Below are 25,722 nucleotides of genomic sequence, written 5' to 3' on the forward strand. Positions count from 1 at the left end.
TTCCCATAGAGTTGTACGAAGCACGTGGTCGTGTTTCCTCACTGCACCCGTCCTCCGTGGGCTCCCTGTGTCATCACCTTGGGTAGTTCCTTGGGGTCCCAGTGATTCTACATGCCCTAGGCACTGTTTCTAGTCAAGTCGTGATTGTTATACCACTATTTTAGTATATGGTTTGGTCTCCTCCTGGAGTCCACTGTGTATTGTGCTACTTACAACTGTTCTATTGATAACGTTTTGTGTGCTTTTTGTTCTATCCTCGTGTAGAGGATAATAGAGAGTGTTATATTAATAAATACATACATTTTTATATAACTACAGTGTTGTTCTCCTTCATTTAGTCATTCAGGAGGTGATATTCTGGTAAAACAAGCTGCTTCACATTCCTTCAAGATTAAGCCTGAAGGCTGCTCTCCACAGCTACCACTAGTATAGCTTTCTAAGGGTTATCTTTGACCTCATACATAATAAGAGTTGTTTGGACTGGTGCAAGGTACCCACTTTAATTACTGGAAAGCATATACCAGGCCAACTTCTCACAGAGGGGAGTGTAGGAAAGTACTCCTTTTGGCATGGTTATCACCCACTTTTTGCCTGCCTCTGATCCATCGTTGGCTGAATGTGCACTGGGTTCCTGCTAACCAGGTTCCCAGTGACTGTGTTCTTTCCCAAAACTGTACCTTTGTTTCCACAATTGGCACACCTCTGGCACACATATAAGACCCTTGGAGAAGGTACCAGTGGTACCAAGTGCCTTGTGACCAGAGAGGATCTCTAAGGGCTACTGCATGTTTTGTGCCACCCTAAGAGACCCCTAACTAAACACATGCACACTGCAGCTATGAGTTCCACAGCTCCAAGATGGCTTCACCAAATTCCAAGATGTTTGGTACCAAACATCTCGGATTAATGAGTCAACACTGATGCCAGTGTTGGATTCATTAATAAATGCTCTCAGAGGGCACCTCAAAGGTCCCCCTGCAAACCTACCAAACCAATAGGGTGTGCCTGACTGGTCTGCACCAGCCTGCCACCTCTAGAAATGTTTCTGACCCCCTGAGGTGGAAGCCATTTGCTCTTGTGGGTCAGAAATAAAGCCTACTCTGGGTGGAGGTGCCTCATACCTACCCCTAAACAGGAACAGCATTGAGAGGCAGTGAACTTCAAAGGCTTCCCATCCTTTGTTAGGCTGACAAGGGCCTCTCCAGCTAGTGGAAATGCCCGCTCCCCTGACTAATTACCACTTTTGGCGGCAAGGTCAGCAGGAAAATTAGTAAACAAGAGAGGTGTGTCCCCTCTCAACCAGGACCACCCCTAAGGTGCCCTGAGCTGAAGTGACCCCCTCCTTTAAGAATACTCCACAGGGGTTAGGGATATGCACCCTCCAAAGAGAATGGACATACAAATGGTATAGCCACCCTAAGGGTAAGTAGCCTACAACCTTCTAACCCCTGCAACACCCCTAAATCGAGTTTTTAGGGGCACCCTTGAGCCTTAATCCTCAGATCACTAACAACCTATGAAAAAGAGGACAAAGAGGAGCCGTGCAACAGTGAAGACTGAAGACACCACCTGTCTGCAGCCCTCAAAGACCCTCGTACAGAAGAGCGACTCATCCTGCAGCCCAGCGACCTCCAGACTGCCTGCCTTTTAAAAAGACTCTTATTCTCCCGTGGACAGCGGACCTGTCCAGAAGTAAAAACAACTTTAAAGACAAAGTGCTCTGCCTGTGGAACCAACCCCCTCTGCACCGGACATCCACGGCCCGAGTCCAAGAGGCCCATCAGTCCAGAAAAGGTTCCCCAGTGATCCTGAGCAAGAGTCTCTCGTGGGTTGACCCCTGCAGTACTCCACGTCGAAGCCTGCAGCCTCTGCACAACTCCACCGCACTGGTACACTGATTTCAGATGCCAAAGGACACCCCTGCACACGGAGCCCCTGGGCCTTAGAGAGATCTACCGATGGTGTCCGACACACCAGCACACACCAACTTGAGCCTGCGGCCTTTTTCCACTTTCAAGATTCTCCATTTGTTTGCATTGGGCGCCCAACGTTGTGTTGGCACTCTGCACCCGGCCGCCCCCTGTGCCGCTGAGGGTGTAAGTTTGGTGCTGCCTTGTGGCCCCCCTGTGCTTAACGTAACCCCCAGAGACTGGGTTACCAAACCATTCTACATACCTGTAAGTCGTACCACTTCAATTGCCCCCTTTCTTCATTGGATAACATTGGCACCAGATCTCGAGTTTGACCTCTGCACCTGGCCAACCCAGTGCCGCTGGTGGTGCTGTGAGGTCACTTACCTGAACCTTACCAGGTACAGATTCTTCATCCGAAAGCTCAATACTGTAAATTGTTTATTTACCTGCATATTGCTGATAGTGTTTCCTCACATAGGATAACATTGTATTGATTGAAAAATGCACAAAGTGTCTACTTTTTACATTGAAAAACAGTGATATTGCAAAACGTATTATACTGCAACAAAGTATCTCTGGTTCTATAAAATAAATATACTAAAAGTAATATTTTTACAAACCCTTGGTCTTGGATTTAGTCGCTGAGTGTGTGTAATCACTTCTTGTCAGTCTGTGTAAAACAAATGCTCAGCACTGCCCTCTGATAAGCCTAACTGCTCATACACACTACCACAAAAGAGAGCATTAGTATTATCTACTTTAGCTCTGTAAAGCCTCTGGGGATCCACTGGACTCTGCATACTATAGCTTACTTTGGTATAGTATATCGTAGAAGGCTGTCTTAGTATGTGGTGCACACTTATTAAAGTGAGGCACCGTGCACTAATCCAAACAACCCTGATGGTGATTTTAGTGGCCTTTGATAACCTTTGAAAGCTCTCAAAGAGGTAGCAGTGGAAAGCAGCCTTCAGGATTATCTTGAAGGAGTGTAAAGCAGCTTGTTTTACCAGTTTAATCTGTAGTGTAGGTTAGATGAAAGAAAACCACACAGTGTATATACAAAAATACTTCTAAGTATTACACAACACTCACGAACTCATTGGTGTATCTCCTACCTGGAGATATCAACACCATACACAGGAATACTCAGGTAAGTAGCACAAAATACAGTGGTCTCCAGGAGCTGGGGACACAAGGAATCACCCATGGTAAGTACCCAGGAACCCCACGGAAGCTGTGTGCAGAATGGGAACACAGACGTGTGACCAATTGAAGTCAATAGAGAAGTAGCGGTTGCAGTTTTGCAGAAGAAGGACCCTTCCCAGGGGACCCGGAAGAATTCCCTTGGAGGACAGAAGGTTGGAGAGCCACCCTACCCGTGTATACCCCGGAGACCAGGTTACCTACATGAGGGAAGCCAGGTGCATAGTGGTGAAGAGACGTCGGAAAACTCCATAGATAACAATGGGAGACTTGGAGAAAATTACCTCTGGAGAAGAAGTCTTGTGGAATCCACAAGTGGAGTCTTGAAGTGAAGAACCTGCAAGCAGAGGGGACAGAGTCTATGCCACCCAGGAGTGATCAGGAGGCACGGAAGAGCAATGCCCACCAATGTCGGACGGTTTAAAAGAGTTAGTGACCGTGTCACTGCAGCTGTGAGGACCAGGCGATGGTGAGGAAGACCAGTAGCCATGCACAAGCTGTCCCACATCGTATGTCGGTGACTAGGTGGTTGGTGTCTGGCGGGAGTACCAACAAGCCTTGGTAGCCGCAACTGGCGTGGAGAGCAAAGAAGGAGCAACGTTGGGGTCAGCGAGGTCCAAGGGACTCACAAACAGCAGGAGAGTCGGAGCAGGCCCCGAGCAAGCAGGGAAGCACAGTGAAGCAGAAGACCCTCAGGAGGGCCAACAGGCCAAAGGCACAGGAGTCGCAAGAGGACCTCAAGCAGCAAAACATGAAGGAAGGCCCACGTTGAAGAGGATGTGGTGAGGACACTGTACTTGTCAGGAAGAGATGCTGGAACTTCTTGTAGCCTGAAGGTCTTTGGAGTGCAGAACCAACAAGCCTTGACAACGTCAAGTTGATACAGTGCACAGGGGTTCGGTTCAAGCGGTTCCGACAAAGGATACTGGCCTCAAAATTGCAGAGGACAGGTCAGGCCTGAGGGAGTTGAAGATCCACCACCTGTGTTGCTAGACCTTAAGAAGTCCGTGGGACCACAAGAGCAGCAGACCGATCAGCTTGATTTTAGTGCCTGCAGATAAAGGGGAGGGACTCCTTTACTCCAAGGGAGATTACTTCGGGTGTCCTTGATGCCCACAGGTCTGTCGAAGAACCTGGATGAAGCACAGACACAGAAAGCAAAAAAGACTTGCAGAACAGCGAGGCCAGGAGCAGCAGGATTCTTCCTTGATGCAGTTTCGGTTCCAGGCGAAGTCCAAGTATCCAGATGGTCGAAGAGTGACGTGATTTCAGTCTCGAGTCTTGTCCCATGATGAATCTGAGGACCCATCCACAAGTAAGTACTTAAGTACCCTAAGGGAAGGGATGGAACAACTCAAGAGTCCCTCCCAGAGGAGGGGCTGGACGGTGGGGGGGATACTTCCATGTCCTCTGTCCTGTTTTGTGCCAGACCGGGAGCCAGGGGCTCCCTGAACTTGCTCAAACTGGAGTGTTCAAGGAGGGCACCAAACGTGCCCTTCAAAGCAGTATGGTGGCGCTGGCAAGCGCCCCACCCCAGCCCAAATCACTATCTCCTGTATGGGAGGTGGTCAGTTCTCCCTGCAACAGGAAACCTATTGTTCTACCTTCCCCTGCTTGAGCTTGGCTCAGCAGCAGGAGGACAGAATTGTGTCTGGGATAGGCTGCAGAATTAGCTTGCTTTCAGACCCTGAAAGGCTGTTACCGGAGTACAGGGGGGTCCCCCCAAGTACATGGGATCATACATGATGATACAAACATGTTTTATACGCAACATAACCGGGTTCGGTACAAACACTATATAGATAGATATCTTGAAATTACGGATGTCCACTATATTTTTTTAAATGGCTGACCGACCTTACAAAGCCCGGAGAATCAATTCTTGGGTTTGTAGGGGTGGCCTGCTCATGCAGGGGCACCCTCACACTTGTAACCAAGCACCCTGCTCTTAGGACTGAAGAGCCTGCCATAGGAGTGACATGGGTTTTAAGTTTAGTGACCTCAGATATAAGAAAACATATTTGTCGTTAGAGGTGCAAGCACCAACTCACACAGGCTGCAATGGCAGGCCTGTAGTCACAGTTTGAGAGGACTCCAATGGGTGGCACAATACATGCTGCAGCCCAAGGGGGTTCCCTGGTATACCTATGCCCTGGGTACCTTAGTAACATATATTAGGGACTTACAAGGATACACCAGTAGCCAATTGTGGATGCACACAAGTACTTTCCATGGTCAATTTAGGAAGAAAGCACAGTGACTGGGGTCCAGGTTAGCAGGATTCCAGTCAGACTAGGTCAAAAACAGACTGATATCAGGCAAAAAGTGGGAGTAACCATGAAAGCAGGTCCTACTTTCCTACAAGGACTAAGAGAAAAACTGTGCATGGGCTCCAAAGGAGTGCACGAGAAGTAGGTGAGTACCAAATAAGGTACCACTTTGGCATGCCAAATGGAGTCGGCATAAACATATGGACCATTCCCTACAAAAAGAATAATCACGACAGGTGACTTGAAGAGGGATGGCTGAACTGGTAAATGTAATAAAGCTGAAAGAGCAGAGAGTTAACCTTTGACTGCTGCCAAAGTAAGGCCTTACTGGGCCAATGACAAACAAAACAAGAGAACATACAATAATAGTGCATTCTGGAGTTGTATTTTTGGGAAGAGAATTAGACAACAAACTGATTCCAGACTCCTGCATAAATCGACTTGGTTGATGGGCACCTATCTGCTAAGATGATAAAAACCACTTCAGGAGGAAGATCAAAAGCAATCAACTGCTGCTACTAAATCTCCACGCATGGCAGTGTAGATTGTGCAGGCTCAGGTGCAGGACTCACTCCTGCTGCTGCGACAGGAGGTTCTCCCAAAGAGGCAGTTGGATCAGAGGACATATGCTCATGGCTAGAGGTTACAGGCACCACACTCTCCTCTCACAGTCCGAGGCCAGTAGGATGACTTGAGCCTGGTCTGTCCTGATCTTCTTGAGTACTCTGGGCAGGAGTGGGAGCGGCGGACAGGAGTCTCGACCCCAAGAGGTGGAGAAAGGCTTCTCTGAGGGAGGACTGCCTTGGGAACTCCAACACACAAACGTTTGACACTGCATGTTCCCTGCAGTGGAGCACAGATTCAGCCAGGGTTCACCCCATTCCTGTAATATGCCCTGAGCCACCTTGAATGACCGCCATTTGTTGTCTGCTAGGAAACGTCAGCTGAGTTTGTCTGCCCTGGTGTTTAAAGATCTTGCCAGGAACTGGTACATCAGGGAAATGCCCTGAGCTTTCAGTCACTTCTAAAGATGCACAGCCTCCTGGGGCAGAATCCATGACCTCACGCTGCCCTGCTTGATGCAATATCACATGGCAGGCATGTTGTCCATGACTCCTTACCACGTTCCCCTTTGACAGTCAGAAGGAATGCATTTAATGCCTATCAAACCGCTTGCAACTCCAGCAAGTTGGTGTAGACACAAGATTTCATTGGATACTAGAGTCCTCTGATCTCCACCTAGCCCAGATGTTCTCAACAAACCAGCAACAATGCAATCATCATGACAGTTAGCTCGAGATGGAGTAGGGAAAGGGTCCTGCTGCTGGTCCAAATGAGTCGAGCAGCCACCACTGTAGGTCTTTTGCAGTGGTGGTCTTTGACATCTGGATGGAGTCTGAGAGGCTGATTTGATCCTAAGCCCACTGGGACTTCAGATCAAACTGCAGAGCCAGTTTGTGTCACCTGTGGCGGGCCACGAGGAAAATGCAGGGGGCCAGGAAGCTTCTGAGTCACTGTCACTGAGACCCAGGTCAAAGGTTGAAACATCGGGATCATAGTTCCAAATGACCTGAACTAGTGGAGGAGGAGGAATGGCTCAGAAGAACAAGTTACTTACCTTCGGTAACGATGTATCTGTAAGAAACATTAGTTAGTTACATTCCTCACCTTAGAATATCCCCAGGCGTCAGACTGGATCCGGAAAGATTTTCCGTCAGCAATACCCCTTGCGCGTCGCTAGGCATCGTCTGCGGCTCCGCGTCAGTCGTCGGCGTCGTGCGCCGGAATGACGTCGTTGGAGTACTTAGACGCCGCCCTCGCGCGCTGACGTTAGTTCTTGTACATAGCTTTCCGCGCCAGGAACGCAGAGCCATGCAAGAGACCGACACTGGTGCCAAAAAATTCTAGGGCCCTGGAAGGGATGACCTCAACCCTAGATGTCGGTTCGCAGAACGGGGAGGATGGGTGGGTCGGTGAGGAATCTAACTAACTAATGTTTCTTACAGATACATCGTTACCGAACTAAGTAACTTGTTCATCTGAAAGTAACAAGTTAGTTAGATTCCTCACCTTAGAATAGATACCCCAGCAATACCAACCCCGGTGGTGGGTCTGCGATCCAAGATCACACCAGAAAGTCCTGGAGAACAGAACGGCCAAAGAAGCCGTCTCTCCGGACTTGGGTGTCTAGGCAATAATGCTTGGCAAACGTGTGCAGCGAGGCCCACGTTGCTGCCTGACAAATGTCCTGCAAGGGGACTCCCCGACCCAGGGCAGTTGTCACCGCCATGGCCCGAGTGGAATGGGCCCTCAGCCCCACAGGAGGCTCCTTTTTAGCTAAGGAGTAACAAGCTTTGATGCACAAAACGACCCACCGAGAGATGGTTCACTTGTGCACCGCCCGCCCCTTCTTAGCGCCCAGGTAGCCAACGAAGAGTTGGTTGTCCACCCGGAACTGTTTTGTGCGGTCCAGATAGAAGGAGAGCCCACGTTTTGGGTCCAGACGGTGGAGCCTCTCTTCCTCTTTCGAGGGATGCGGAGGCGGAAAGAAGGTGGGGAGCGTAACAGACTGCCCGATGTGAAAGCCAGTCACAACCTTAGGAAGGAAGGAAGGACGAGTGCGGAGCACAACCTTGTCTGGACGGATAGAAAGGAAAGGAGGCTTAGAAGAGAGAGCTTGGAGCTCACTCACCCTTCTAGCAGAGGTGATGGCTACCAGGAAAGCAGTCTTAAGCGTCAACAGACGAAGAGTACAATTATGAAGTGGCTCAAAGGGAGCGCACATCAGATATGTCAAAACAAGATTCAAATCCCACTGAGGCATTACGAAAGGGACAGGAGGAAACATGTGAGTAATGCCCTTAAAGAATCGAGAAACATCAGAGGATTTGAAAAGAGAAGGCTGATCAGGGAGCCGGAGGAAAGCAGAGATAGCAGAAAGATAACCTTTAAGAGTGCTCAGAGCAGAGCCCTGCTGGGCCAAAGAAAGAAGGAAGAGAAGAACCTCAGAAAGAGGGGCGGAAAGGGGATCCACAGCCTTTGCTGTGCACCATGCCACCAATTTGTTCCACCTGCAGGCGTATACCGTTTTAGTGGAGGGACGCCTGGCTGCCAGAATCACATCACAGACTTCAGGAGGCAAGTCAAATGGCATCAACTGTCGCCGCTCAATCTCCACGCATGGAGGTGGAGACTGGACAGGTTCGGGTAGAGGACCGTCTCCTGCTGCTGCGAGACAGAAGGTCCTCCTGAAGAGGCAGTCGTATCGGGGGATCGATTGACAGACTGAGTAGCTTGGGATACCAGTACCTTCGTGCCCAATCCGGAGCCACCAAGATGACTTGGGCCCGGTCACGCCTGATCTTCTTCAGCACTCTGGGCAGAAGTGGTATAGGCGGAAAGGCGTACAACAGACCGCAACTCCACTCGTGACGAAAAGCGTCACCGAGCGAGTCCCGCCTTGGAAACTCCAACGCTCAGAACTGTTTACATTGCGCGTTCTCTTCGGTGGCGATCTAACCAAGGCTCTCCCCACTGCCGAAAGATGCCTTGCGCCACGTCCGAGTTGAGACGCCATTCGTGATCCATCATGCACTGGCGGCTGAGTTTGTCTGCTCTGGCGTTCAGAGAGCCCGCCAGATGGTGAACCACCAGGGTGAAGTCCTGATGTTCCAGCCATGTCCAGAGGCGCAAAGCCTCCTGACAAAGGGTCCACGACGCCACCCCGCCCTGTTTCTTGCAATACCACATGGCGGTGGTGTTGTCCGTGAACACCTGCACCACACTTCCCCGGACAACGGGAAGGAATGCCTTCAGTGCAAGTCGGATCGCTCTCAGCTCCAAAAGGTTGATATGGAGCTGAGACTCCGCCGGAGACCAGAGTCCTCTGATCTCCGCCTCCCCCATGTGGCCCCCCCATCCCAGGAGGGACGCATCCGTCACCACTACGTGCTCCGGGTGGGGTAGGGAGAGGGATCTGCCGCTGACCCAATCACGGTTCGTGAGCCACCACTGCAACTGCTTTGCGGTGCCCTCCGAGATCAAGACATGATCGGACAGGTTGCCCCGATGCTGGGCCCACTGAAACTTCAGGTCCCACTGCAGAGCCCGCATTCGCCACCTGGCGTGATGCACTAACAGGATGCAGGAGGCCATCAGACCCAGAAGCCGCAGCACCAACCTGACCGAAACCCGGGATAGAGGTTGAAAGATGGGAATCAGAGCCTGAATATCCCGGACCCGCTGGTCCGGAGGATAAGCCCGGAACTCCGCCGAGTCCAGAACCGCCCCGATGAAAAGGAGCTTCTGGGAGGGACTCAGATGCGACTTCGGCACGTTGATGGAGAACCCTGGAAAATGCAGGAGGTCGGCCGTAGTCTGGAGGTGGGAGACGGCTTGCTGGGGCGAGCCCGCCTTCAACAGCCAGTCGTCGAGATAGGGGAAGACTAGATCCCCCGATCTGCGCAGATGAGCTGCGACCACCGCCATCACTTTCGTGAACACCCGAGGGGCACTGGTGAGGCCGAAGGGGAGCACAGTAAACTGAAAATGCTCCTGACCCACCGTGAACCGCAGGTAACGCCGGTGGGCCGGCAGGACAGGGATGTGAAAATAAGCGTCCTGCAAGTCCAACGCTACCATCCAGTCTCCAGGGTCTAGGGCAGCCAGAACCTGAGCTAAGGTGAGCATCTTGAACCTCTCCTTCCGGAGGAAGGCGTTGACGCTCCTGAAGTCCAAGATAGGGCATAGGCCCCCTTTGCCCTTCTTGGGAACCAGAAAGTAGTGGGAATAACAACCCCGGCCTACTTCTGGACCAGGAACACGCTCAACGGCCGCTTTGGCCAAGAGGGCCGCAACTTCCTCCTTTAGAAGATTCAAGTGATCCCCCGACATGCGGTGACACTGCGGTGGCATGGCTGGAGGGGTCATCTCGAAGGGGAAGGAGTAGCCCCTTCGGACGATTTGCAGCACCCACCTGTCCGAAGTGATGGAACGGCAGTTGAGCAGGTGATGGCGAAATCTGCCGTCCACTGGCGTGGAATGGGCCTGAAAGCACTGACTAGGAAGGCTGTGAGGCGGATGCTGCTGGGGTGGATGTGAATGGACCAGCACATTGACCCCCTGTACCGCCTCGGCGGAATCCACATCCGCGACCGCGTAGAGGATGGTTCTGCGGCCTGTGGCTAGGCGGACGTGAGGGGGCGCCCCTTCCTTGGCCACGAAAGGGGCAAAAAGCGGAAGTTTGCGTGCGCGGGCCGAGAGACCCAAGGACTTGGCCGTAGCCCTGGAGTCCTTAAAGCGCTCCAGCGCACTGTCCGCTTTGTCGCCAAAGAGGCGATCGCCATCAAAGGGCATGTCCATGAGGGTGCTCTGGACATCCCCGGAAAAAGACGTGGACCGCAACCAGGCTTGACGACGAAGCGCCACCATGGACGACTTTGCCCTGCCAAGCGAGTCCGTCGTGTCCAAACCACATCAGATGGCATACCGCGCTGCGTCCCGCCCATCGGCAAGAGCCTGAGCGAGCCGTGTCCGGGCCTCCTCCGGGCACAGGGGCAGCACGTCCTCCACCGTATCCCACAAAGAGTGGGAGTAACGGTCCAAGAGACAAGCGGTGTTAATCGACCGCAGCCCTAAACTAAGGGAGGAGAACAGCTTTTTGCCAAACTGCTCCAGTCTCTTGGATTCCCGATCCGGGGGAGCGGACGGGAAGGAGGACTGGGAAGTAGAGGCCTGGATAACCAGGCTCTCAGGGGTGGGGTGTTGGACAGAAAACTGGGGTCGCCCGGTGCAGGGTGGTGGCGTCGGGCCACGTTCCGATCCACAGGCGGTACTGTGGAGGGCTTGGACCAGGTGCCCTTTAGAACGTCCATCAGTGCTTCGCTAAACGGCAGCAGAGGCTCCGAGGAGCTTGCTGACGGTTGGAGCACTTCAGTGAGGAGGTTAGTCCTCACGGCCACAGTAGGTAGCTCCAGCCCGAGGGCTTCGGACGCCTTATGCAACGCCACAGAAAAGGTAGCACCTTCCTCCGAAGCCATGGTCGGAGGAGAGATGAAGCCAGTGTCAGGGGAGGTGTCAAGGACACTGGCATCCCCCAGCTCATCTGCCCAGTCCTATGATAACTGGCCCTGGCAGGGCCAGAGGGTCATCAGACCCCTCCCAGTCGCCACCGTCATCCGATCCCTGATAAACAGGGGGAATGATCGGAGCCGGACGGAAGATGAAATGGTCACCCATCGGCGTCGGATGCGGCGCCAGGCCGGGACCGGGGCTGAACCGGGGAACGGCATCGTCCGGAGACAGCACCGGGGGCGGAACCGGTGTCGTCAGGTCGACCGGCATCGACTGAGATCCAGGACTGGATCCCACGGGGACCTGTGGCGTCGGGACCGAAGTCGACGACGGCGCCGGGGCTGGAGCTGCCGGCTCGCTAGGCCTCCCAGTCGAGCCCGCGGGGCCTGAAGGCGCGCCGTCAGGCGTCGACGGTGGAGCCAGGCCCCTCATGGCCGAGAGGAAGGCGCTGATCTCCGCCGGAGTCGCGTCAGTCCCAGGGACCGGCGGGTATGGGAACTGACGCGGCTCCTGCGGAGCCGCAGGGGTGGTACCACCCGGACCCTCGACCGAGTCGCGCGACCGGCGAGGGGAGTCCGAAGAGCGATGTCGTCTCTTTGACTTCTTACTATGCTTCGACTTACCCGAAGACTTGGAACCCGACGAGCGGTGGTGGTGGCTGCGGCTCCGCGACCGGTCCTTCGACCTCCTCCTGGACCTGGAGCCGAGTGTCGGAGCTCGAGAAGCTTGCGGGACCACTCCCGTCTAGCCTTCGAGGTCAAGGCCCGGCAGTCGAGGCACGACTCCGCGTCGTGGTCGGCCCCAAGGCAGTAAAGGCACCGGCGATGGTGGTCCGTTACCGACATCAGTCGGTGACAGGAGTCACAGGCTTTAAACCGAGGCATCCTACCGGCACCAGTTCAAGTCGACGCGTAGACAAAAGAGTCCAAAAAGTTTTAGACAAAAAGTGACTAAAGGGGTAATCTCTTCCCGGATCAGCGCTGTCTGGCGTGGAAAAAATAACTGCGAGCGAGGGCGGCGTCTAAGTACTCCGATGACGTCATTCCGGCGGACGCGGAGCCGCAGACAACGCCTAGCGACGCACAAGGGGTATTGCTGACGAAAAATCTTTCCGGATCCAGCCTGACGCCTGGGGATAATCTAAAGTGAGTAATCTAACTAACGTGTTTCTTTCAGATAAGCACTGTGTCTAGGATGGCTCTGATGAAGGGAAGCCTTTGTGAAGAAGTCCTTTGTAACTTTGGCCCATTGGTTGGAGAAACCCAATGATGTCAACAAGTCCATCTTCATCTGGATGTGACTTAAGACTGCTAAGGGGGCATCCCACCTTCAGCAACCAGTTGTTGAGGTATGGAAAGTCTGGTATTTCCAACCTACATAGATGAGATGCAACCACCACCATCACATTTGTGAACATCTGAGACCAAAGGGAAGCACAGAGGACTGTAAGTGGTTGTGAGCTACTTGAAACTGCAGGTAATGCCTGTAGGACAGGAATGAGGAAGTATGCATCCTGCAAGTCCAAACACTACCAACCAGTCTCCTGAATCTAGAACAGACAGGTCTTGGGCCAGGGTGAGCTGCTGAACAGGCTGAGGTAGAACCAGAGACTGAGCAGTGGCTTTGCTCTCTTTAAATTTCTTGATGCCGTGTCAGCCTTGACTCCAAAAAGATTTGAAACATCAAAGGGCTCATCAATGAGGGACTGCTAAGCATCTAATTAAAAAAACCATAGAGCAAATCCAGTCATGATGCTTAGGAATCATGATGGTCCGGACTGCCCTATCAAGGCAGCCTGTTGTGTCCAGGCTGGAACAAATGGTGTATTTCGCAGTATCTTGGCCATTGAGGATAAGACACTGAAGCATGTGTCTGACATCCTCAGGAACAGATGGCAAGATGTCCGTCACGGTGTACCATATGGTGTGCGAATACTGTCCCTGAGGCAAAAGGTATTAACAGATTACCAGGCAGGACTGGCACTGGAAAAGATGTGTTTCTCATCATTTTCAATCCTCTGGGATTCCATCTCAGGTGGGGGGGAAAGAAATGAGTTTCGGATAAGGAGGTTGAACTATGACTGAACCACCAGACTCTTTGGGGTAGGATGCTGCAGTAAGAAATATGGGTCAGCGGGAGCGGGTCTGTGCAACCATGCTGTCTGTTTACCAAGGGGATGGAGGAGGGGCAAACCCTGGCTTTATCTTGGATCCTGGATCCCACAAGCATATCAGTAAGAATATCATTAAAAGAAGCAGAGGTTCTTTGATAGTGGCTGCGAAGTTAAGTACGTCAGTCAATAAGTTGGTTTTGGCCTCCTGCATGGGCAGTGTGGATCAAGAACTTCCGCCGCCCTTCTGATGACAGTTACACTAGAGACACATTTCTTAAGTGGCCATAGGGTTTGAAGAATTCGGCCAATGTCAGGAGAGGTGTCCAATCCACTGGCATTTTGTAGGTCTTCAAAAATATACGAGGTTCCTCGTTAAAGTGATCAATGAGTTACAGAAAACTGTAACTGTGTTTTTGAGGGATGGGTTGAGCTTCCAAATCAGATGAAAACTATAAGAACTACCACCTTGAAATCTTGGGATCCAAAGGCACTACAATGGGATTTCATGGGGGGCCAAAAGTGACGGCTGCAGCCTCCTTCAGGTGTTGCATTTTGTCTGTTGTAGCTGAGGAACTAGGCCAAACAAAGCCACTTTGGGAGCAGGCTTGAAGGCCGAGCGGTATCCGGGCGTCATGCAACTCTAAGCAATTCGAGTAGCAGGATGTCTGCAACCCTTGTTTGGCGTTTGGACTTCTTGTCTGACTTAAGTAAATTACTTTCACTCCAGATCTCGATGTGAAGCAGTCTCAAGTTTGGCCCCAGGAATGGGAATGCATCAGTGCTCTCAATTTTGAACAGGACCACTTCTGCAACTTCCCCTGGAATTTAGTGATGGTAAGCCTGGCTTGGTCTTGAATCACTTTCAGATCATATTCGGACAACAAGAGCACAATATTGTGTCATGTGAGGGACCGAGGCAGACATCATGGGTGTCTGTCACTGACATGTCACAGGGCTTAAAATCTGTCATTTTAGGGCCCATCTCTTGCACACTAAAGTATTTGGACAGCACTACTAGCTTTGGATACACATCAGAAGGCATGGAAAGAAAAGGATTGATGTCAGCGCACGGAAGTCATGTTTATATGGGGGTCCCAGCAACATATCTGGAGCTACGAATCAAACACAAAGCCGCACAATACCACCAGTTGATGCACTAGGGAACTGCTGAAAAGTTTCCAGATCAAGTCTAGCGCCCGAGGGGAATTCTTAAGGTGAGGAACCTATGGTTAGAAGTTCCTATCAGAAAGGCCAATCTAGATAGACACATACATGTACTGCTACTTTACATCAGTGCTAAGTCCCATCAAATGTATATGGGGTTGCCCCAGACCATGCTGATTAGGTTCATCATGGACAGAACATGCCTATGTTTCTTGTGTTCCCATACAGAGTGGTGTGGCCTATCTTCAGGTAAAATGGTCCCCACTGGGACAGAGCCAAGACTGATTGCCTTTTGGTAGGCCATTGCCTTCATTTGCACAACAAATTAAAAAACAATGTACTGGGATGGGGCTCAAAATAACTAACAGAGGCTGAGGTTAATTCAAGCATTCCATCCATAACTTTTGTGTTTTTCTCACCACTGCAATGCCACTCTCCTGTACCTTAAATGACACAACACTGGATACTAGTTATCCGCCAGAAGGGTAGCAGCACGTATAGCTATAGACAGGGACGGGGTGAGAGAAAAAAAGCTCTTCAAGCAGTGGGAGGCAATAGATGACGGCAGCTCCCAACAGCAACAAGAACAATCCAAAAGCTTTTAGCGTTAACGTTTGTTTTCGCCCCATCTAGTTTTATTGTATCCCCACTTCACCTTAATTTGAGGTGGCGGGAGGCCTCAAAACTCGTTAGCCCCACACAGCAAAGAGGGCGACGAAAACGTTTTTTCAAGCTTCATACTTTCTCTTGACCCAAACAAATAGGATAAAGAATCCACTTAGGTGGAAGGTCCTTCTACATTTTTTTTATCTGCTGTGTACATCTTTTGATATGAGGTTCGGACCACAGCTGAACCAACAATATAAGACAAATGATTGCTTTCTGTTGGATTTTTATACAATTAGTATTTGTATGAGGGAAAAATGTTGCTGTCTTGAAGAAGGTGGTTGTGAACCGTAGTTATCCACCAAAACACATCAACGCTTATACTGCACTAAGCTTGAATAACAGAAGAGCACATTAGAAAAGGAGTTGTTTGCCATCATGTGCCGCTGTGATTGATTCCCACAAACTAGCACACATTAATGACAGATGTAACTGTTGTGTAAGTCTTCTCTCTTTTTTATCTTGTTTTTAATTATTGATTTCTTACAATTTTAAAGAAAACGTTTGCTGATCCATTCTATGTGTCATGGAATTTTAGATTGTAAAATGTTACTTAAAAATATATTTGTATTGATATATGGATTGAAATTTCCATTAAGGTCTTAAAGATAAAAAACATTTAACAAATTGTGTACCACTCATTCAGGACTGGGTAATGAGTGCCTAATGTATTAACAATGGATGTGGTTGACTGGATGTAGACATAGTTTGCTGGTAAAATTAGTGGGGTTACAAAGGGAAAAATTCTCGACAGCTATTCTCATTGTTCTAACGCTACAATTGGAGCTGCTTTCAGCACAGCAGCAACACACTGGGAATTTCCCTCATTTCATATTGGGTAACGACTCACATCTTCACCTAAATGGCTTAGTTCAGTAATTCATCAAGTGAGAAAAAAGGTTCCTCCATATATCAATTTTAGGTCTGGGAAAAGAGGGGAAAACTACAGTAAAAATACAATATCCAACCAGTATGTCTTCTATATACGCTCTACGTGCCTAAAGACCTGACCAAAAGAAACTTCAAAACTGCAAAAACATAGCCTTGCAGAATTCCCACAAAGCAGTGATATGCCAGAGTGAACTGCCTTCACTGCAGTCTCATCCAAATGGGAGCTGCCTCACTTCAGGAGGATCACATGAAGAGGTAGCTAACTACAATAAGCTCACACTGGCTGCTACTTTCAAAGTGACAGCCACAACCTGGGTATTCGCTCCACTGCAGAATCATCTTGATTCACTGAAGTGAGATCAGGCTGAGTGATTCTCCCACTATAGTGCCAAATACATTCTATTAGAAGTCAACAGCTAGTAAACAAAATCTAGCCACATCCCTCAGGCCTCACACCACACTGTCCATCTACTTCACCATCTGCATACCCACCATCCACAATTCACACACCTAGCCTACCGCCCCCACATCATCTTTATGGGCATCCCCCTTCCAAGCACCCTTAGACTTCCACACCTACCACTTTCTGGACACCAATTTTTCACACACACCACTTTCTGCAAGAGCTATATATGCACACACCCACAACTGCGTGCCACAAAGTTGCATTCCTACAACCTACTATCGTCAACACACTCCTACTGTTCGCCCACCCAATCACCGTCTGCAGTCAGAGTAAACACTCAGATTGTTCACACACCAGCCCACATTCGACACACTCCACTATCCTTACATGCATTCACTCTCAAAGCATCCTAAGACTCACATCTATCACTAGCTGGGCACCCAACGTCCATGCACATCACTGTCTGCATGTACTATATATCCAAAACCTCTTACCGTCTGCATACTGCCATTGTTCGCCCACCTAGCCACAGTCTGCAGTCAGAGGAAACACTAATGGTTCACATACTGGACCAGTCGGTATACTCCACTATCTACACAAATCTGCAGATTCACGCTTTCCATACAATCACCCAGATCATTGAGCCAGCACACCCACTCAAAAAACTAAAAACCTACCCTTCCAGAGAACTGCCCACCACCTAAAAGTTATAACATACATTTGAATGAATGGAAGTTACACGGAGACTGTATTAACAACGAGTTTTTGTCCCAAGAAGAAAGTTGATTCGGGTGACTCAATGATATAAAGACATGGGGTTCTCAATAAACAACTAAACTTTCCTCAAGAAGAAAGCCAAAACAAGTCACTCAATATAGAGCCTTTGATTTTGCCATTAATAATTGACTTTTTAACTGAGAATGACAACAGTACAACTGAACTGATAATCAAAGGACCTGCAAGCCGGTATGAACAACTGGCCTCTACTCACATAGAACATATAGATATTGGCATTAATCTGCCACCCCACTTGCCAAATAACTGTTGAACATCCCTCTATGGGTAATCTGCATCCCCACAGGAAAAGAGATGATGCTCTGGCTTTACTGATACAGATAAATGTTTCCATCAATGAGCAATACAGCTCTCCTCTGAAAGTAGTACACCAAAGATCAATGATATGGGAACAGGACTCTCCATAAAAAAGGACCATGTGCTCGTCTCCTCTGTAGGAAACTAGACTCTGTTGCAGTATCCCCCCACTTTGTGTCTGGTATGGGATGCAACTTTGACTGAAAGTTTACTGGGTTCCTCCTAACCACGCCCAAATACCAGTGTTCTTTCCCAAAACTGTATCATTGTGCCACAACTGGCACCACTTTAGGCTCTATGCAAGTCCCCAGCAAGTGGTACCCCTGGTACCTAGGGCACTGACACTAAAGAGGGTTCCTATGGACTGCAGCATGAATTGTGCCACCCTAAGGGGGCCCACGCCAAGCTCATGCAAACTGCCATTGCACCCTGCGTGTCTTGGTGCAGACAAAAATGAAGAGTCGATATGGCACACACCCCTGTGTGCCATGACTGCAAAACACTGCATGTGGTATAGGTAAGTCATCCCTACAGCAGACCTTACTGCCCTAAGACAGGGTGCACTATTCCCATGTGTGGGCATATCTGCTGGAGTGGATGTGTCCCTTGGATAGCTAAGTACACCATAAGATACCACAAGTGCACAGGGAAGCCATACCGAGTACATGAACCGGTTACTCGTCATTACGAGTTTCCCAGCTAAATGGTGGCTTCACTGTACCCCAAAGTGTTTGGTACCAAACACTTTGTCATGATAAACCCACACTGATGCCCGTGCATAAATACACCCAGAGTTCAAAAGGACATTGGTCTGGTGAGGTCAGTGATCCTCAAGTAGCGAGGCTACAGTTAGTGATTTTAGAAAAAAATCAATTATATTTGTTAATATGTAGAACTCAATTGGATCCAAATAGGAAACGTATGCAAGGACACAGAAGAGTAGAGGAAGACATCACATTTTATTAAACATCATAAATTAGAGTAGCTTCCATTTCTGCCATTTTTGCATTTAGAGAATATATATTGTATATACAGTGCTCACACATACACAAGTGAGGGTGCGTGAAGTGAAGTGCTTAGTGACAATAAAAACATTTCATCGCATTGAAAACAGGTCAAAAGAACCCAATTGGTTTAGACAATGTTAGGGAACTTTGAAATTGTAGTCGACGGCGTTTCGATCTTAGTAAATCAAGACCATCATCAGGACAATGTAAGTGCGAGCACGTAAGATCTAAATTGGGGGAAAACCATCAATTACTAATGTGTCCTAAATTTAAAATACAACAAACAATTGCGTTGTAGTGGTGGCGCAATAAAGGCGTGTTGGCATTCAGGAATGAGGGTCAAGTGAAGGCAACATCAAGGCAATTAATGTGATGTTGAGGATATCGAGGAAAGGCAAAGCAGACCAATCCTAATACTCCAAGAATGGTAATGATGCAGCGGTGAAAAAACTCCTAAGGTACTGGTGTGTGCAGTACCAATAGCGCGGGAGTAAGTGCAAATGGCAGTTTAAGGAATGAGAGTATAATTCCGCCATGCAGAATACGCTGTCGAGTTACAACAGCCCCTTTGGTGAACCACTACATTGAAAAAGGACATACTGAAAATGATCTTAAATGGCTAGTGATCGACATGCTCCACCCTAACAGCAGAGGTGGGGACCAGAATCTCATTCTAAACAGACTGGAATGCAAATGGATGTTTAACTGTCGCTCAATCGAACAGGGTTTAAATACCATTGACAAGTGGAACATGATTTTGTAAGCTTTTAAGTCCTCAGGTTAAATCTGCTTTCATGCTCTTGCCACTAGAGCTCCGTATCCACTACCGAATACGTTGTTTATACCTTGTATGCGGTATGGGTACACAATACAATTGTGTTTTTACATCCTTTTTAGTGTATAAATTGTCCTTCTGTTTTCCATACCGTTTAGAACTGTCTAATGTGTACCCATGTATATAGATGCCATGCTTCCTCTACACCTGCATATGTGTGCACCTTCTCCTCATCCAACATGGCTGCCCCCTTACTCCGCTTAGACAACATGACCACTCTTGGTCCATACATGCGCTGCACCACGCATGCGCTTTTTCCTTGTCAAGCGTCAATATCTAGCATTGACGATCGCACACACAGCACGCTAGGACTGCTGCCAGCGCGCTTTTGATGTGATTCATTCACCTCCGAATTTTCCCTTTTCCAAGTAAGTCTGCCCTCGCACGCCGCCCCTTAAGAATTCTTCCAACCTCTTAATATATTATTAACTGCACCATTCCTCTTCTCGCCTGCAGCGGCTCCCGGGTTAATTACACGCCTTGGGTGCGGAACACGCCGCAGAACACCGACTGCTGCCAGCGGTTGTTCTTCCTTGAAACTCCCACTCGTGAATTATTTCCATACAAGTAAGTTTCACTCCGCACGCTGCCCTTTTGTACATTCCCCCCACCCACCTAATTAACTCCTTCTCCCCTTCTCGCCTCCAGCACTCCTGGGACGGTTGATTCCTCCTCTTGTCCCTTTTTCCACACGGGCATTCTCCCGTTTCTCTTGGTTCCTCGGCCAACCTTGCCGAACTTGGAATTGGTTGCTACGAATCCGCGTAGTAAGTTTCCTCCCTTGCGAGATCATCGAGGTTGTGCATAGCGTAAATACCTTCCAGGCACTTCGTCACGGTCCTTCAGAATTGTGCAGCTCACGACCACAGTCGTTCCTTACTGGGGGGTCGTCACTCCACTGCCACGGTTCACTATGCGCCTTGGACCCATTGCTACTTATTCACTTAGTAAGTCCCCTCTTCTTGCGCTCCTTGGAATTGCTCCTGCATGGCGGAATTATACTCTCATTCCTTAAACTGCCATTTGCACTTACTCCCGCGCTATTGGTACTGCACACACCAGTACCTTAGGAGTTTTTTCACCGCTGCATCATTACCATTCTTGGAGTATTAGGATTGGTCTGCTTTGCCTTTCCTCGATATCCTCAACATCACATTAATTGCCTTGATGTTGCCTTCACTTGACCCTCATTCCTGAATGTCAAGCCGCCTTTATTGCGCCACCACTACAACGCAATTGTTTGTTGTATTTTAAATTTAGGACACATTAGTAATTGATTGTTTTCCCCCAATTTAGATCTTACGTGCTCGCACTTACATTGTCCTGATGATGATCTTGATTTACTAAGATCGAAACGCCGTCGACTACAATTTCAAAGTTCCCTAACATTGTCTAAACCAATTGGGTTCTTTTGACCTGTTTTCAATGCGATGAAATGTTTTTATTGTCACTAAGCACTTCACTTCACGCACCCTCACTTGTGTATGTGTGAGCACTGTATATACAATATATATATACTCTAAATGCAAAAACGGCAGAAATGGAAGCTACTCCATTTTATGATGTTTAATAAAATGTGATGTCTTCCTCTACTCTTCTGTGTCCTTGCATACGTTTCCTATTTGGATCCAATTGAGTTCTACATATTAACAAATATAATTGAATTTTTTCTAAAATCACTAACTGTAGCCTCGCTACTTGAGGATCACTGACCTCACCAGACCAATGTCCTTTTGAACTATCTACTTACCCCAGGTCACATTCGTGTGGGGTCCCCTTGTTTTCATACATATAAATACACCCAGAGGGCACTTTAGAGCTGCCCCCTGAAAACCTACCAATCCATAATATGTTCACGGACTGGTATAGACCAGCCAGTCACCCTAGACAAGTTTCTGACCCCGTGAGGGGTTACTGTTGGAGGTCAGGAACAAAGCCTGCTCTGGGGGGAGGTGTCCACACCTCTTCCAAGCATTAACTGCATTCCAGGGCGGGAAGCTTCAAAGGCCCTGTTGCCTTTGTTATGCAACCTAGGTCTTGCCATTTAGTGGAGATGCCCACCCCCCCTGCCCTGACCCCAATTTTTGGCAGCAAGACTGGTGGGAAAATTAGTAAGATTAGGAGTTGTGCCCACATCCAGCCAGCACCACCCCTAAGGTGGACTAGCTGATGTGGACGCCACTTTTCAGACTCTTCCATCTTGTTTTGACTAAATTAGCATTCTTGGGTCAGGGTTATGTCCACAAAGGGGGTAGTGCCCTAAAGGTGGGAAGCCCATTGTCAACTACCTGTAACTCCCCTTAACGCCCCTAAATTGAGAATTTAGGTGGAACCCCTGAACCTAAGAACTCACATTTGATGGATCAAGAGAAGGACGAAGAAGAGTCACTGCTTGGCGAGTACAGAAGAGTGGAGAACTTTCAGCGCGAACCCCTGTCTGCTCGCAACTCTCTCTAAAATCGTGATAGAGTAACTCGTCCTGCAAGCTGGAGAATTACCAAAGCCTTGGGTAGCCTTCAGCACTTCAAAAAATCACCTACAGTCTCCCTTGGAGTAAAGGAACTACTCCTATGTAGTCTGTAAGCACCGACAAGCAAGCAAAGTCCTGTTCACTTTCTTGCAGCTCCCTGACCGACGCCGCAGAAAACCAGGAGAAGGTGCTCGTGCTCTGGAAGGTCAGATCTGTCTCCCCACCGAGTGCGAAGACACCAGGACCAACCAGAGCTGTGCAGCAACAGCCCCTGGGGTACCGAACACGCTGCCACAAACACCAACAGTGAGAGTCCAGTCCGAATTCCCACTTCACCACGACCGAGAAGCCGTTGAGGGACATCAGCATCACTGAGACCCACTTCGTGAGTGGCCCACCTGTCCTGATTTTGCCCCGACCAGCTGTTTTCCTAAAACCGCAAGGAGCATCTTTGCGCACCAGCCCAGCAGCCCTAACTACTCTGCACCCTAGTAGCCCGGCCCCTTTACCGAAGAGCCGGCTGTACCCCCTTCCTCAAAGACCCCTGCAAACTTAGTCCCCATTTGGAAGCTCTCAGACTTGTCCACAAGTCTACTGTGCAGCCTATCCCCCCCCCCCCCCACCCCCCGCACCAGCACCCTGCTACCAGTAAAGCCCAGGCAGTTCCAGAAGAACTCCCGGTAGTAGTTTGGACCCTGGCCCACTACAACTCCAAACCCTAAAGGTGAAACCCCTGAATCTGACAATTCCTACCTTTATGCATCTCTGAGTTTTCCTCCCATAGGATTGCATTGTGAGTAAAACTGCACAGGTTTGAACATTTTACTTACCTGTAAAATTTCTAACAAATACAGTACTTACTTTTGAACAAAGTTCTTGGTTTTACAAAATATTTAAAAGAGAAGTGTTATTTTTCTAATTTAGTCGCGGATTTATTCTTTGTGCGTCTCATTTATTGCCTCTGTGAGCACAATAAATGTAACTTACCTCTACGTTCTGATAAGCCTAACTGCTCGCCCACACTACTACAAAATAGAGCGTTAGTATTATCTACTTCAGCCTCTGTGTATTTATTTTTAGTGCACTATATAGAGAGCCAGCCAGCCTAGATTAAGGATAATCTGTGCAACAGATGGAATTACTGATAAATAAACACCTATGTTTTTAAACAAAAAATGGGCTTCACTCTCAAATAAGACAAAGGTAAAATACATTTTACCGATAAAACACTAATTATATAAAGGTGTAATGCTATTAATGAGAAATTTTAACCACCGAATAAAGAATTTACTGACTGAGTGCCTGTGTACAAACAATAATGCTATCGCCTCAGATAAAGACACACGTCTGCCTACGTGGGGACAACAGGCCTATCACACAAAAGAGGACAGAGGTTCGAAGGTGGGAGGGAGGCAAAATAGGCCTCCCTTGGACAGACGGGCTATACTTTCAATGTCAGTATGGTGAGACGTGTTCGTGTACGGTGAAGAGCCTCCTCTGAAAAATAAGATACAGTTGATTTGTCTTCTCTTTACAGACAAAGGGAGTCTATGGAAGTTGACTGTCTTTGCGGGTGGCCCATGCCCGACCCGGCAAATCCTTATATTAACGAGACAGAGATTCACAGTATAGCTATATACCAAGGCAATAGGCCTCCCTTTCACAAAATGAATAACTGAATTCAATAATTACAACCGCATAATCTCTGTTAGGAAATGTGTAAACACACGGACAAAAATCTTCTCTCCCCCCTGTGGGTAGAAGCAAAAAAAAAAACAAGTGTATGCAAGGACAACAGGCCTCCTGCTGGTAGCAAAGGATACAGGTACAATCTCAATATTGATATATGCGTGCCAGTATGAAGACAGTAAGCCTTATTAGGATAAATAGGACGCGCGCATTATCAATATTAAATCACTTGTCTCTGTACGGACTACATGGTACTGGTGAAAAGCTTCAACTTGATTTTTTTTAAAGTACAGACAGACGTGCATGGTTGATACTCGAAAACGTGAGGAGTAGCCTCCCTCCTTTCACCCCCAGGAGACAAAGATGCGCTGCTGGTATAGAAATACATGCGTCTCCGTGCGGCCAAGAGACGTCTGCTGACAAACTGGTGTAATGTCGACATAGGAACCAAAGTCCGTTTACAAAGAACCCGGCCTCGTCGATAAACTGGATGCAGCAGAAATAACTGCACAAGGAACGCGTGCATCAATGCTGGGGGCAATGTGCCACCTTCAGGAAAACATACATCTATGAAGCTATAGCAACGCACACGCCTTTGTAAGGGCAGAAGTCGCCTTCCAATAAATATAGTTGCAATGGCGACATAGGAACGTGTGTCGTGTCTCACTCGAACAAATAAGAGCACGCCCATCGGTGCATGGACAACAGTCCCAGTCCTGCTCTGAAAGATACAGAATCTAACCTAAGGGGTTTATGGACACAGACTTCACGAATCCAAGTACAGGCCATCGGCCTTCCCTGGTGAACTGGATTTATTAACACGAGTATGCGCTCGTACAACACCTCCTTCCTACAAAGACGGAAGACACAGGTGCGTTATTGCAACTGGGACAATCGTATCTGAGGATGGCCAATTTCTTTTCTCCGTCATTAGCCGTACCGTGGCTACTGGAGCCTGCATGTAATAAAGTCTCCCGCCCCTCTCTGCCCAGACGGCTAATTATCGGCGCGTGACAGAACGCGAAGGCGCAGGTGTTATAGCCGAAGACAAGACAACCCGACCTCCTAGGAAAGCCGTCGTGTAATCCCGAAGCAACGAGCTAACTGTCCCCTGCTCAGGAGATGTAGACTAGCAGCAATACCCACCCACGCAGCAGGACAGGCTTTCCACCCAATGGCCCGACACCTTTGCAATTTGACGCCACATCAACATCCAAGATCAACCAGTATCACCTCTGCCTCAAATCAATTGGTCACAAAAACATACAAATAGGCAAACGCACCAGTTGGTCATCCGGAGTCCGGCCTGGGTGGAGTCACTGGGGTGGCACTGAGGTACACGCGTCCCAGCGGCAGCGACGCGCGCACGTTTCCCCGTTCCCAAAACAAAAGGGAACGCGGGGCTTGGCGTGGATAATTCTCCGGGATTACATACCTCCCCTCCGAGCAGCCATAATAGAGTGGCGGGAGGGGCGGGCGGCGGCGTCACGTGTCCCGCCTGGCACTCGGTGGAGTGGTGAGAACCGCCATAGCAACAGCGTGACGAACAGTGGCGGGAGTAAAACGGGGGCCAGAGACTGGAGGGCCAGGTGAGGCGAAGGGAGAGCGGAGAGACCTGGAGAGTGGGACGAACAGGGCGTGCAGATGAAAGGATTGAAACAAGCGAGAAAAGCAGCTCACCGAGCTCACGTTTCCTGTTAACTGTGTTGGCAGTCTAGAACAGCGCTTAAAACGGTATTAATGAAGCATCCACAGCGATCGGACTAGTATAGGCGGCATTTTTGGCACATCAAAAGTATTGATTTGCCCAGGATCACAGGGTATGAACGATGGGTAGTTCGTGATGAGAAAAGCGGCTCCAGTTTTAGAAGAACAACCGGCTGAAATAAAATAAAATGTGATATTGAAAATATTACACTGGGTTTGGGGAT

At 49.0% G+C, this 25,722-nt stretch overlaps 1 protein-coding gene across 1 annotated transcript in view; it reads right to left on the reverse strand.

The window, feature by feature from the left end:
• The window catches only part of DTX3 (deltex E3 ubiquitin ligase 3), a 284,871-nt gene extending 259,628 nt beyond the window's left edge, over positions 1-25,243 (reverse strand). The window contains exon 1 of the mRNA XM_085654596.1: positions 25,075-25,243. The gene's annotated coding sequence lies outside the window, so the exon portion shown is untranslated. The remainder of the gene's footprint in view (positions 1-25,074) is intronic.
• Positions 25,244-25,722: the final 479 nt, after the last annotated feature.

Source organism: Triturus cristatus, chromosome 4_1 (assembly GCF_964204655.1).
Source record: "Triturus cristatus chromosome 4_1, aTriCri1.1, whole genome shotgun sequence".
Classification (NCBI taxonomy): Eukaryota; Metazoa; Chordata; class Amphibia; order Caudata; family Salamandridae; genus Triturus; species Triturus cristatus.